A 15462-nucleotide genomic window follows, 5' to 3' on the forward strand; every position below is an offset into this window, starting at 1 on the left:
CAGATTAATTAGACTCCTGCCTTATTACAAGGACAGAGGGCTTTTCTGTATCCCGGGATTTCTTGCCTTGGTGTACCAGAAGAATCGGATCACACCTGGGCTTGGAGAATGAGTGCAAGGTTTTGTTGAGTGGAAGCAGCTCTCAGCAGATGGGGGAGCCAGAAGGGAGTCGGAGTGGGAAGGTGGTTTTCCCCTGGAGTTGGGCCGCGCAGCCACTGGGGCTCTCCTCCCACTGTCCCAGCCAAACTCAGCATTCACCGGTCAATGGCCTGCTGGCTTCTGTCGGTGTGCTCTTACACTGGTGCATCCCTCCTGAAGTCCAGCCACTTGTGTCTTTTTCCACTAATGTCTTCCTCTCAACATCCAGCTGCTGTGTGCGTGCCTACTAGAGTCTCGGGGTTTTTATAGGCACAGGATGGGGGCGTGGTGGGCCAGGGTGGTCTTTGGAATTGCAACATTTGGGCACAAAAACAGAAATGTCTGCCCTCACCTAGGTCCATGGGCACAGGCCTGGGAGTAGAGCCCTAGTCAGGGACCACACCCTTCTCTACCCAACACTTCCCTGCCCCCTTCTGTATCACTATTCCTTCATTAATTAGAAAGTATGCATTTTTTAAAAATTATAAAGTGTCTAGGTATCTGGCAGCATTACTCAATAGGAAACTCCAATAGAGGAGTAAAGTTATTTCTCCAAGGTCAACAAAATTAATAAATGCAAAGCCTTCATCACCAGAGTCGTGGTGAAGAGCTCTTTGCACTATGTGTAATTGAAACATGAAACCAACAATTTATTTACCTTCCGTGTACATTGTTCATTGAATGTCATTATGTTGTCGATTATTGACTTCCTACCAAATGTGACAATTACATGTGGCAGGCAGATATGTGCTTCTGCCTTCCCTGCCCTGAGTACCAGACTCCTCTCAACTCTGGGCACCAAGGTGGCAAGATACAGTTGATGGAGTTGCGAATGGAAACAGGAAGATTTGACATCTGAATCTTGAAAACTCTTGACTAAAATCCTCTTTCGATATAGAGATTTGATAACTTCTTAAAGTGAAGTTTGTTTTGCTCATGGCAACCATACCTATCTGCTGATCAATTCTGTTTCGTTTTCAAGAAAAATTATGTATCCTGCATCAGCAAGGATTCATGAACTAAAGGACTCACAGAGTAGAACTCTCCACTTTTGAAACTGAGGAGCCAAGGCCCAAAGAGAAAACGTGACCTAGATTTAGTTATCATTTATTGTTTTAAAGGGGGGACAATCAAATTAATGAAGGCAGTTAAAAATACATTTCATTCTTATTAAATACATTCTGTAGGATTTATGCCTGATGATCATGAACATCAAATTTGACTTCCCTGTTGAGCAAAATGAACTATAATCAAGTGGAACGAATTGCATTGCTATTATCCCTTCTTGTTGATTTGTGTCAGCTCATGGTAACTGAGCTGAAATGGGCTTTGTTTGCTTAGCTCTTCTCCTAAGGAGAACAGTGTGCCATTTACTGTGAGTTTGTACTGGGTTTCTATCTACTGACTGCTTATACTGGCCTTACTTTAATAAAGAGTTCTGTCTCACTCCTTAATACAGCATACGCCAATGGGAAACACATACCTTATGCCTAGCTTTGTTCTGTAGCAGAGTTTCTCAACCTCAGCTCATTGACATTTTGAACAAAATAATTCTTTTTCCTGGGGAGGGAGTGGCGGACTGCCCTGTGCATTTAAAAATATATTTAAAAAAAATTTTAATTGACACACAATTATTGTACCTTTTTATAGGGCACAATGTAATGTTTTGAAATGTGTATACGTTGTTTAATGATCAAAGCAGGATAATTAGCATATCCATCACCTCAAACATTATCATTTCTTTGTGGGGAACACACAAAATCCTCTATGACAGCTATTTTAAAATGTGCAATACCTTTTTGTTGACTGTAGTTGCCAGACCATACAACAGGACACCAGAACTTCTCCTTTCTCATCGTTAAGTTTGTACCCATTGACCCTTCACTCCCCATCTCCCTATTCCTATTCCTTACCCTGTTCTATTCCCTAGTTTTATAAGATCGATTTTAGATTTCACATATGAGCGAAAACGTGATATTTGAGGGATTAATATTCAGAATACATAAGGAACTCAAATCAACAGCAAAAAACAATAAGCAAAAAAAAAAAAGACATACAAATGGACAGCAGGTATATGAAAACATTCTCAGCATCACTAATCATCAGAGAAATACAAGTCTAAACCACAGTGAGGTATCACCTCACTTCAGTTAGAATGGCTGTTATCAAAAAGACATGGTGAGATAACAAGGATTTCTGAGGATGTGGAGAAAGGAAACCCTTACACACTGTGAGTGGAAATATAAATTAGTAAAGCCATTATGGAAAAAAGTATAGAGGTTCCTCAAAAAACTACAAGTGGACCTACCATATGATCCAGTACTTTCACTCCTGAATATACGTCCAAAGGAAATGTCTTGTGTATTTTAAGATGTTTAGCAGTATCCCTGGCCTCTACTCACAAGATGTCAGTACCACCCACCCTCTCACTCCCAGTTGTGACAACCAAGAATGTCTCCAGGCATTCCCAAATGTCCTCAGAAGGTCAAAAATGACCCCGGTGGAGAACCTCTGTTCTGCGTACAGTAGGGATTCTTGAATTATTGTAAAACACAGAAAGAGTGCTTTTAAGTTGTTTGAAATTTTATTTTATTAGAATCTATGAAAGTCTTTTTAAATTTTTAGTGATACATAATATTTGTACATACTTATGGGGTACATGTGATATTTTTAAGCAAACAAGCAGAGGCCGTTTAAGCTCAGTTCTCTTGTGCTAACTCAAACACAATTATTTGCAATTCCTTATATATACACTATGTCACACTACGTATCTTTATTTATTTATTTATTTATTTATTTATTTATTTATTTTTAGAGAGAGAGAGTCTTACTCTGTTGCCCAGGCTGGAGTGCAGTGGCACAATCTCGGCTCACTGCAACCTCCACCTCCCAGGTTCAAGCAATTCTCCTGTCTCAGCCTCCCAGGTAGCTGGGACTACAGGCGTGCACCACCACGCCTGGCTAATTTTTGTATTTTTAGTAGAGATGTGGTTTCACCATATTGGCTAGGCTGGTCTCAAACTCCTGACCCCATGATCCGCCCGCCTTGGCTTCCCAAAGTCCTAGGATTACAGGTGTGAGCTGCTGTGCCCGGCCACACACTACATATATTTTCATCCATTCTCACATTAGTGTTTGTGTTTTATTTCCTCCTCAAGAACCTATCAAATATAAAAATATTTAATGCATTTAAATTGTTGACAGCAATCTTTGATTTTGAAATACTTCGTGAAAAGCATATTTTCTGGAAGATAATAGCATTGCATTGAATCCTGCTCCTCTTAATTGACTTGCTATACTTATTGCAGAGAATTATTTTCTCTTGCAGAAAGATAGTATTTAAAGTAAGGTATAACTACTGACCTGTGTGCCTTTAGAATGGGAGCAAGTAAGTATACTGCCAAAATTCAACTGGAAGTTTGTAGTTTTATGGCTCCTAGAATTTATTCCAGGAGAAATTTATTCCACGATTGCAAGCTAATCTACTTCACATATAATTTAGGGCAAATGAATAATGTCATTAAGGAAACATACTCATTTAGAGTCGTTAAATGCCTTCTGATAGATGCAAGATCTGAAATAATATAAATATATGCTTATATTAGGAGTCAGGGGCAACAAAGTTTGGAGTCTAGAATGATGTATGAAGGAAGGTCATGTATTTTATGATTTGATTTAAACTACCCTAGTGATTCAAGTTACCTAGAACCAATAATCAACAGGGTATTTTATATGTGTATGTACACACACACACACACACACACACACACACACACACACACAGAGAGAGAGAGACAGAGAGAGAGAGACTTTAAGGAATTGGCCCACACAATTGTAGGGTTGGCATGTCTGTAATCTATAGGGCAGAGCAAGAGGCTGGAAGCTCAAGAAGGATTTCTATTTTTATGTTACAGTCTTGAGTCAGAATTTCTCCTCTGGGTATCGTAGTCTATTTGGGCTGTCACAGCAAAATACCATAAACTGGGTGGCTTGTAAACAATAGAAATTTCTTCCTCACAGTACTGGAGGCTGAGAAATCCAAGAACAAGGCACCAGCACATCCAGTATCTGATGAGGAGGACCCACTCACTGGTTCATAGACAGCGCCTTCCTGCTTTATCCTCAGATGGCCAAAGGGGCGAGGGGTCTCTCTCAGGTGTCTTTTAAGAGGGCACAAAACCACTCATGAGGGCTCTCAAATCCCCACCTCCTAATACCATCACCTTGCAGGTAAGAATTTCAATACACAAATTTTGGGCAGATACAGTCATTCAGACCATAGCACTGAGATTTTTTTTTTCCATAAGGTTCTCAACTGACTGGATTGTAGATGTTAAGCATATCTACAATATACCTTCACAGCAATACCCAGATTAGTGTTTGATGAAATAAGTAGGTATTGCTGCAGCCTAGCCAAGCTCACACATAACACTCATCATCATATATTTATACACACCTAGGAAGAGTAAAATAAAGGGCTATCTGGACATTTTCTTGAATTACCAGATTCATAAATACAGGTATGTACCACATAATGACATTTCAGTCAACATCGGACTACATGTATGACAATAGTCCCATAAGATTATAATGCTGCATTTTATTGTAACACTTTTATGCTTGGGTATGTTTAGAAATGAAGTACTTAACATTGTGTTCCCATTGCCTACAATATTTATGCAGTAACATGCTATACGGGCTAGTAGCTTAGGAGCAACAGACTACACAATAAAGCCTAGGCATGTAGTAGGTTATGCCATCTAGGTTTGCATAAGCACATTCTATGATATTTGCATGATAATGAAATTGCCTAATGACGTACTTATCAGAACATATCCCACTGTTAAACCATGCACAGTTTTATCATGATGGATGAATATTCTTCCTGTAATTCAATGAAGTACAATTTTAAGGTATTAGGTGGTGAATATATGTATATAAGGGCAAACTGCATTGAAAATATGTGCAGATGGTCTGCGAGGCTCTTTGACAGACTGGCTGCCACATGTCAGCAGAGGACTGGGCTTGTGCCTCACCCAGCAAGACAGGACGCATCTCAGGCCTTCAGAGTCTTGCAAATGGTCAGAACTCAAGGGTCCATTGGAATGCACACACAGATTCCTATTGAATTGGAATATCGGCTATTCACTCTGTGTTTAAGAATACTCAGCATTGAGGTTCACTAATACCCATCACGGAGGTTCTATGTGCCCTCCTTGGTCCCCTGTGTCCCTGGACCCAAGGTGTGCCTGCCCTCTGCATGAAGCACCCAGATCTCTGTGAAGCAAGAGTCTGCCGAGTCCAGGAAAGCATAGGACCCAGAGGCTGGCACTCGGGCTGAAGCTCACACTCAGAGCCATGTGCAGGACCAAACAGGTGATTAAAAATGAGAGCACTGGGCTGGACCCAGGCTGAACTCAGGAACAGGCAGCAACAACACATTTCCAGTAATGAGAGTCTGCCAGAGACACAGCACTGTCACTTTCCTCCTGCCACCTCGGGAGTTAAGTCTAGGCAGGTCTCAGTGCCCACAGCAGCGCCCCGAACTGCATCCCAAAGAGGGGATCAGAGAGGAAGCACTTTGGTTTTTTTCACAGCTCTTATTTATGTGTTCTTATGGCATGCACTGTCCTGTTTTCATGGTTTTGTTGAAGTTCCAGGTAGAACAGGCTAATGCACATTAAGACTGAAAGCAGAATGTTAAATGGCGTCATAGACACATCAGAAAAGGACAGCTTAGAGATTATCTGAGTCAACCTTGTGCAAAAACTTGCTAAAAATGAGACCCTAACAATGTTATATGGCAGCCTGCAAAGGCTGGCTTTGGGTTCCAGAAGAAAATGTGTGTATGTGTGTGTTGTTTGTGTGTGTGTGTATAGATGTGTGTATGTTGGTATATGTGTATGTGTAGATATATGTATATACAGAGACTATATAAGGTGAATATGTACATTTGCATTTATATATAAGTATTTAAATACATAAACATATATATATACACAAAGTGTATGTGTGTGGGGGTGCATATATATGTATATGCAGAGAGAGAGTATACAAAGTGAATAGGTACATTAGTATTTATATGTAAATATATACAGTGTATATATACGTAAGGTATGTGGGGGTATATATGTGCGTGCATATATTTAATACATATATATACATACACAGAGTATATTAGGTATATATACATATGTTAATATATGGTATATATGTATGTGTGTATATATATGTATATTTACACAAAGAGTATGGTGAATATATATTATATAAATATATAAGGTGTGTGTGTGTATATGTATATGGTGCATGTGCGTGTGTGTGTATCCGGATTTGCTACTGTCTAATGAATAAACAGATCTGGATTTGAAACACAATGGTGTATATGAACGCTAGCAGAAAAAGCCCATCAAATTTCTCCCACACTGGGGCACTGCAGAGTCCTTCCCTTCTCGAATGTTCTCCCTGGCACTTGTGTTTCTTTCCTTGCTGACCTCTGCCTAGTTGCAGATAGAGATGGATTTTGACAGAACCGGGAAGAGTTGTTCTATCTCCATGGCAACGTCAATTCACATTCTGCAGGTACATTGGCCGCCACTGCCTAAATGAAGGCTCCTGAAGGCTCTGTGTGTTGCCGTGCCTGGCCAAAAATAACTTGGCATGCCACCGTTCCTCACAGCCCCATGGAGAGAGGCATTAAACTGACTGGATGCCAACTGTCAACTCTGTTCCCGTCTTCCTGCTAAAGAGGAAGAAACAGGAACTGCCAGTGTTTGGGGGAGGGGAGCCAGTGAGGCTGCTACGTTGTTCCCATGGTCTGAGAAATATCCCTTTCCTCTGTTGAATGGAACATGAAATACATTCTAACTTGTTCACCCCGGGGGCACCAGATAATTTGTATTTCATCAGAAGTATTATAATTACATAGTTTAGAGTTAGAATTAATTAGCATTTGGGGAAGTAGTGATAAAACCAAGCAGTTATTAAAAAATTAATTTTAATAGAGGTCAGTTTGGAGCGAGTACTTGGTTTTCTTTTGAAAGATCTGTGTGTGTGTGTGTGTGTGTGTGTGTGTGTGTGTGTGTGTGGTGGGGGAGATAAAAAATAAAATTATTAAATGATCCTTTAATCAACCTGAAATGTGAACCACCTTATTAGATGCTACCACTAGATGTTAAAATCCAAATCAGCAGCACACATGCAGAACATATTTCAAAAGAAGTCAAGAGTTAGGTGAGTCTTTGAGGGTTATCTATGAAGAAAAAGAAAGTTTTGTAGTATCCTTTAAAAAGTATATCATGTTCCCAAGAATATGGGTCATAGCAACCTTCTTGATGTTAAACATAGTCAAGAATGATTTAATATACTATACTAGACACATGAGATACTTAATAATAATTAAATATTGTCTGAGGAATAATTTTTGAAATCAGTTAACATTGCCTATGAGTGTACTGAGTGTGAAGCTCTCCTGGGAGGGCTTGCGCACCCGGGAATGAAGTCGAATATTTGCCCTTGTGAAGCTTTTACTTTGTTGTGAGTGAGGAGTCAGAAAAGATTGTAATTTTTAAAAGTATTTTTACCTTCAATTGGAGTTTTACAATACTCCTCTAAGTCTTTCAAATCAAAGACCATCACAGTTAAATTTTAATTTTTTTCTGAAATTGATCACCGTTCCGTGGTTGTATAAAAGACCCTCCTTGTTCTCAGAGGATAATGTTGAAACCTTTGGGGAGAAAGATACATCATGTATGCAACTTACTCTCCAATTGTTCAGCAGCAACAATAATTGTTTTCATTAGAATGAGAAAAAGGGAAAGCAATGGAGAAAATGAGGCAACTTGTTATCAAGTGGTGAGTGGAAGAGGAAGGTATGCTACAGTTTATTGTACTATTCTTGTAACTCTTCCTTCATTTGTATATATTTTTTTCAAAACAATAAGTTAATGCAGTCTATAGCTTTAGGCAAAAACTCTTTTTCAAGAAAAAGGAACAGTGTGCAAAATTTATTTTAATTTTTTCTTAAATGAATTCCAAGACTTTTAAAAAATCTACGACAACACTTGTAAATATATACTTCTTTAGTTTTCAGATTATAGTAGGAGTTACCCTACTAATATTCTGAAATAAGAGGTTGCCTTTATGGATATACCAATATTTTTAAGCAGTGCCAATTTCTAAGTAATCTTTTCTTAACTTTGCTTCCGAAAATTTGAAAAATGTCCTTTCATCAAAAGCTATAGGCTGCATTAGTTTAGCTTTTCATTTTCCTTCCAAGACAACACCCTTGCCGCAATTTGGGGACAGAATCATCAACTGACCCACTCCACATCTTTATACTCGAAATCAAAGTTGTTCCCTTTAAAAAGCTCACTGGAGAGGAATATGTGGGATTTGATAAGCTCTGTTGATGGTTTAATAATTATGAATGTTTCACAGACATTATACATTAATCCCACATTTACTAGCATAAGAGCAAAACTAAGGAATGAAAGCAAATTGTTCTGCAGGGTCCATTTGTGCATGCCATTATCATGCCCCATAAAGAAAACAAAATCTTTCATAAAGGATCATTAGTTTTTTCATCTTATTTACACTATTAGATGTTGCCACAGAACATTGGAATATGCATTGGTGCAACCTGAATTGTCTGTCTGCTGTTCATTGAAATCTCTGTCCATTTTATGCATTGTCAAAAAGGAAAACAAAGAACCAAAAATACATGGTTTATTTTAAATTAGGAGATAAACTCTGATTTTCTGATGTGTTAAGTTGAAGCCTGGAGCATTTTCTCGCTAATCCAGTGTGAGTTTCTAACAGTGAGCTCTGTTTTAAGAGGAAAAAGGGTGATGTAGCCCAGTTAATAAGACGGCCTTGTTCATTTTCCCTGGGATGATGAAGCATTGCGTGGCTCCCTGGCTCAGTGAAAACAGGGTGGAAAAACGATCCAGGAATTGTAAATTGAGCATGCGGGGCTCTGCAACAGCTGTCCTGTATCTCTTTGGGAATAAGGAGTAGGGTTCACCATACTTGTCCAGTTTTCTTTGCACTTGCCACTGTTACTCTTAAATTATTTTGGGGGGTTGCTTTCATTTTGGCACATTTTTTGAAGAAAAATGTGTGCCTCCAAGTTCATGCCCAGGTTGTCTGTCCTGATCACACAAATGGCCTTGGAGGTTTCTTATGAAATCTGTGTGCAATCTCTCACTGCATTGCTTACCTAGCAGTTTTGAGTGCAAAGCCTTGAAAATTAATGAAGTGCCTTTCTATTTTCTGTTCCAGTCTGTGATCTGGTGCCTGGAGGATATTTTGACTATTTTTGACTTCACTTATGTTTTGTTGTTGTTGTTGTTGTTACATAAAGTTTTTTATTTTTAAATTCTCTGTCTAATATGTTATTTTTCTTTTATTCTGTCCATTCATTCAACATCCATGTTGACATAGTTTGCATATTTGTCCCTCCAAATCTCATATTGAAATTTGGCCCCTGATGATGAAGGTGGGGCATAGTGGAAGGTGTTTAGGTCATAGGGACAGATGCCTCATGTATAGCTTGGTGGCATCCCTGTGATAATGAGTGAGTTATTTTCCTATTAGTTTATGCAAGAACTGGCTGTTTTAGAGAGACTGACACTTCCCACCATCACTCTTGCTCCTTCTCTGGTCGGGTGACCTGCCTGCTCCCTCTTCACCTTCCACCATGATTTGAAACTCCCTGAGGCCCTCACCAGAAGCAGATGTTGGTGCCGTGCTTCTTGCACAACCTGCAGAACCATAAGCCAAATCAATCTTTTCTTTGTAAATTACCCATCCTCATGTATTCCCTTATAGCAGCACCAAACAGACTAAGACATATATGCATAGTTGTGTTCTTAAATTTTGTTGTTCCCAAGATAGTTCTTCCTTTCTTTTTTTCTTTTCCTTTATCCATGATTCTTCATTCACATTACAGATCAGGCACAGGACCTGGCTGAAGTATGTATGGGATAGGTAGGTTACTTTCTCTCCTCTTTCTATGCAGTCAATGTAAGAATCCCAGCACTTTGGGAGGCCAAGGCGGGTGGATCACCCGACGTCGGGAGTTCAAGACCAGCCTGACCAACATGGAGAAACACCGTCTCTACTAAAAATACAAAAAATTAGCAGGGCATGGTGGCACATACCTGTAATACCAGCTAATCGGGAGGCTGAGGTAGGAGAATTGCTTGAACCTGGGAGGCAGAGGTTGCGGTGAGCCGAGACTGCACCATTGCACTGCCGCCTGGGCAACAAGAGTGAAACTCCGTCTCAAAAAAATAAAAACAAAAAAATAGTGGAGGAAATGGGCAAGCATTGAAGCTGAGAATTTTCTACGGTCCCTTCCCTTCCCTGCAGTTCTGGGAGTGGCCACTAGGGACGCAGTTGTGCTGTTAATGGGTCTCAGAAGAGGCCTTGCCCAGGTGTGAACAAGGGAGGTTAGCGCACTATTACTTTTATGGCATCTAACTGTACGGTAGTATAAATTCACTGTGATAACTTCACTGAGCAAAGGTACAAATCGACAAATGGACAACAATTTCTATCATTGATTAATCAAATAGTCAGAAGTCGATAATCTGCTAAGAATATTCTGACCTCTACTGGCCCTCGGCAATAGATGGAGACAGAACAATGCCATCAATGTGAAGACAGCCTCCCACTCTCTCCTCTCCCACTTCTCCTACAGGCTTTGAGGATCACCAGGTTTCACTCCTTCATTCACAGGTCTCTGACGTTTGAGAGTCCGGAACATCACAAGATACCCATAATTTCCCATGACGTGAAGTAATAGAGATGAGATTTAGTAGGAGAGTAAACCTACCTCTCTGCTTGCTGTTGTATCCCCAGTGTGCAGTGGGGTGATTTCCCAGAGTCGGTGTGAAGTCAGTGTTTGTGGAATAACAGATATGAAAGAAAATAGACTCAGTTTTGTAAGAAAGAACAAGGTTCACTCGACATAACGAACAAGGGAGTTTCTTCTTGTGTGTGATAACTGAATTGTATAATTGGGAGGGAAAGATCACTGCTATGTTAATTTCCTCCTGCAAACACACACAGTCTCTTCTTGCAAAACAGTGCAACCTGTCTCCCTTGCCTTTCTCATTGGAGAAAGCTTTTTGCATGCAGGTGTTTCCCCCAAAAGCAAGAACTCAAATAGAATACGTTTTGTAGGTTGGTGAAAGAGTGACTTATGTATAGGCAGAGGTGCAAAGAGACTGTTTTACTGGAAGTGCAGGATTGTAACTTTATAAAGAATTATAAAGTTTGTAGACTCATGGAATATTAGAACTGAAAATAACATTAGTGATTCTAGTTTCATCTTTTCCATGTTTTTAGTTGAGGAAGCCTTTTCTTTGGAGAAATGGTAAAGTTAACCACAATCACATTCATTTTGAATATTTTTGTTATTAAGTAACATACGCTAAATTTATGACATTTATTTTTCAATAAGAGCTGTGACATTGATACTCTAATCAAGAAATTAATGTAATAACTTACATTAAGCTGAATTTCTTGCATTTAAAATTTTATCTATATGTGAATGTATTTTTAATGTCACTTTTTATCAGCCCTTTTAACTTGAGGGCTGTGGGAAAATTCCTATTTATCTATAAAATAAAGATTATATCATATCTGTTCTGCTTTCCTCTTTTCTCAAAAGTGAGTCAGAAAATGTGAAAGCATTTTATGAACTATAAAGCAATATACCATGAAGAGAATGACACAAATGAATATAATTTTATTATTCTCCCAAATCCAACCTTTATTATTAACACCTATGGGAACAGTGCAAAAACAAGTCTGATACATTTTTTAAAGGTCAGGAATTTTGTAGAATTTTTAAACTATAAAAGAAACATGACATGATTTTCTCAAACATAAATTTCTTGCTTTTATTAGAATACATGAATAAGCACCATACTGATAACCTATGGGTCAGATTTGGCAGGCTTCCAAATTAACCCATCTGGCAGAGGTCTTGTGATCCATGGCAACATCCGGTCCCTGGGTGGGGTCTTATCAGGAGTTCCTCAGATTGTTGACATACTGTTTACTATGTAACCTACACTGAAAAGTATCCTGATTTGTTTCAGAATCAGGAAGTCTGGCTGATGGTCTTGTACACAGACCCTTTAACCTGTATGTTGCAGTCTGTAGCCAATGATTGTAACTTCTGTAACGTACCCGCCAGTGAAAAACGACAGCTCTGGTGTGAGGAGTTCCCTTCCTTCTAAACTTTCTTATAAAGGCCTTCCACCTCTGGAACATACCCAACTTTTGTTGACTTCCTGAGTCAGTCCTCACATTTAGTTTCCAATAAACCTTTGTCAATCGTCACGTTTGATTTCCAACAAATGTTTATCAAACCGGTATCAGGCCTCGACAGTCTTAGTTTTGGTCAACAATACTAACATTTTGAGCAACTTATTATTTAAAAATTGATATATATTAATTCCTAAAAGGAGGACTTATTACAGTGTAACAACCAGTCATGTATAAAATGCCACTAGAATATTCCTCATAAAAATACTATCTCTGTTGAATTAATAAATTCTCCCTTCAATTTCATAGTCTTTTTTTTTTTAGAAGCATAGCCTATATAGCGTTTATTTCTATATTGAACCTGGCTATACTCATTAGTGATTTCATAGTGCTTTCTTTGTTATTTTAGAGTGCAGGGGGCAGTTTTAGATTCTTTTTTTTTGTTTGTTTGAGACGGAGTCTCGCTCTGTCATCAGGCTGCAGTGCAGTGGGCCAATCTCAGCTGACTGCAACCTCTGCCTCCTGGGTTCAAGCGATTCTCCTGCCTCAGCCTCCTGAGTAGCTGGGACTACAGGTGCATGCCGCCATGCCTGGCTAATTTTTTGTATATTTAGTAGAAACGGGGTTTCACCGTGTTAGCTAGGATGATCTCAATCTCTTGACCTCGTGATCCGCCCACTTCGGCCTCCCACAGTGCTGGGGTTACAGGTGTGAGCCACCTCACCCAGCCTAGATTCTTTTAGAGAAAAATCAAAGCATTTCTAATAAAGTTTGCTTTCTGTTCTAGTTTTGTTTGGCTTCAGAATGCATGTATAAAATTTTTATAACTTCACAGAGTATGAAGGCATTGTGCTCGGGCCTCGTTTCTGTTTTTCAGTGTGATTACATATGAGCTCTTTCATAGAAATTTTACTAAGTAGTGGTCACTGTGTGTGAAATGCTGCTTATTCACTGAGTTCATGTGTGTGTCTGGTTTTCCTCATCATTCTGAACCTACTGCATATTGGCATTTGCCATTGGGGTGAACGTACACAGGCCTTTTGGGAAACCAGGCTCAGGCCCCAGGCTCTGAGTCAGAGGAACAAAGGGGAGATGTCATTCCCTCACCTCCTCCCAGTGAAAAATAGAAAATGAAATCTCCTTTGGATACTTGGCAAGGATCTAGCAGTTATTTCTCCAGTGTGAAAGAAAAGAGTCTTGGAAAAAGACCCTTTGCTAATCAATATACAAGTAGAAAAGAGTAGAGAGGTGTGACATCTTGGGCATTAGGGTTCACGGCCTGAACTCCTTTTGAATTCTACTTTCTGTTTTATTTTCTTGGAATTTATGGCTGCAAATGACTGTGCTTTTGGCAACTGAGGGCCTGATGAAAGTTCTTCCCTTGCGTATGTAACAAGTGACACTCACGGACTGACATCAACTTCCAAAAATATGAAGAATTTTAGAGAAAAAAACCACTCTTCAATGAGGACAAGTTGCAATTTTGTACACAGAGGAAACAACAATAACTTTGTGTTTTAGGTATTAGGGAGCTTACCCACGTTCAGGTCATTTTACCAAATTTAAATTTTTTTTTTTTTTTTTGAGACAGAGTCTCGCTCTGTCGCCCAGGCTGGAGTGCAGTGGCCGGATCTCAGCTCACTGCAAGCTCCACCTCCCGGGTCTACGCCGTTCTCCTGCCTCAGCCTCCCAAGTAGCTGGGACTACAGGCGCCCGCCACCTCGCCCGGCTAGTTTTTCTGTATTTTTTAGTAGAGACGGGGTTTCACCGTGTTAGCCAGGATGGTCTCGATCTCCTGACCTTGTGATCCGCCCGTCTCGGCCTCCCAAAGTGCTGGGATTACAGGCTTGAGCCACTGCGCCCGGCCAAAAAATTTTTAATAACCAAAAATTTACCTTAGAAATGTAGTATTTAGCCATCATTCCTTTTGTCAAAATATTGTTTTTCTGGCTGGACACAACGGCTTATGCCTGTAATCCTAGCACTTTGGGAGGCTGAGGCAAGAGGATTACTTGAGACCAGAAGTTTGAGACCAGCCTGGGCAATAGAAAAAGACCTTGTCTTTATAAAAAAGTGAAAAAAAAAAAACATAAATAAATAAAAATTTAAAAATAAATAAATAAATAAATTAGCCAGCTGTGGTGGTTTGCACCTGTGGTCTGAGTGACTCAAGAGGCTTAGGCAGGTGGTTCCCTTGAGCCCAGGAGTTTGAGGTTACTGTGAGCTATGACTGCACCACTGCATTCCAGTCTGGTCGACAGGGCAAGACTCTGTCTTTAAATAATAGTAATAATGATAACAACAACAACAATACTAATTTTAAAATGTTGTTTATCTCCATGTTTAAATGCCAAACTAGTTAGCATTTTTAATTTGATTTAAATTAACCTGTGCTTGGGATCTTTTACCGTTACCAATTTGCATTTGAAATACATAATAGAGTTATTCTAATAATCCAAAAATTGACTTTTTAGATCTTTCCCTTCTTTTTTTGATTTATAAATAGCATATTAATTCCCATTTAAAGTGTGGATGCAGCGTGGCTGTCAGCATATTCCATTTTAGTAATTTCACTATTGATTTATTTCTTTTGTAAAAGTTACAAAAGCAATGGTTATTTGCTTTCACAAATAGAAGTGACTCAGAATGGTGAATACTTACAGTTCATGTTTTCTTCCCTGCCTGACAGTGTGAGTCAGAAATTAAATAAATCGGTGATGAAATTCCTAGAATGGAATCTGCTGGGACCCACACTGTGTCCACACTCCATTCTCTCCTCTACAACCAAATTAAACATACTCTCTCCAAGTAGGGTGGTTCCACTTAGCAAAATAAAAGTGACTCAACTCTACCCATTTTCCCACAGGTGCATTTAGCAAATACTGGTGGCTTTTGGTTGCAAAGCTCCAGGGATTGGTGCTCTTGGAGAGCAGTTCAGGAAAAGGGCCTGTATGCAGGAACGGAGGGGCAAGGGTATACAGAGAAAGCTGCTCTATGATGGTCTGTCCACAGGGCAGCTCCAGCAGTCTCCTGTGAATGCAA

General features: G+C 39.5%; 1 protein-coding gene and 1 non-coding gene across 2 annotated transcripts in view; one reads left to right on the plus strand and one right to left on the minus strand.

Annotated features, from left to right (window-relative positions):
* DSCAM (DS cell adhesion molecule) overlaps nt 1-15462 on the plus strand; it is an 831700-nt gene that overhangs the window by 337296 nt on the left and 478942 nt on the right. The gene's annotated exons all lie outside the window — the stretch shown is intronic.
* LOC114677248 (small nucleolar RNA SNORA51) lies at nt 10066-10200 on the minus strand. The gene has a single exon (XR_003728539.2). It is a non-coding gene; the product is annotated as a small nucleolar RNA SNORA51 (small nucleolar RNA).

Source organism: Macaca mulatta, chromosome 3, assembly GCF_049350105.2.
Source record: "Macaca mulatta isolate MMU2019108-1 chromosome 3, T2T-MMU8v2.0, whole genome shotgun sequence".
Taxonomy (NCBI): Eukaryota; Metazoa; Chordata; class Mammalia; order Primates; family Cercopithecidae; genus Macaca; species Macaca mulatta.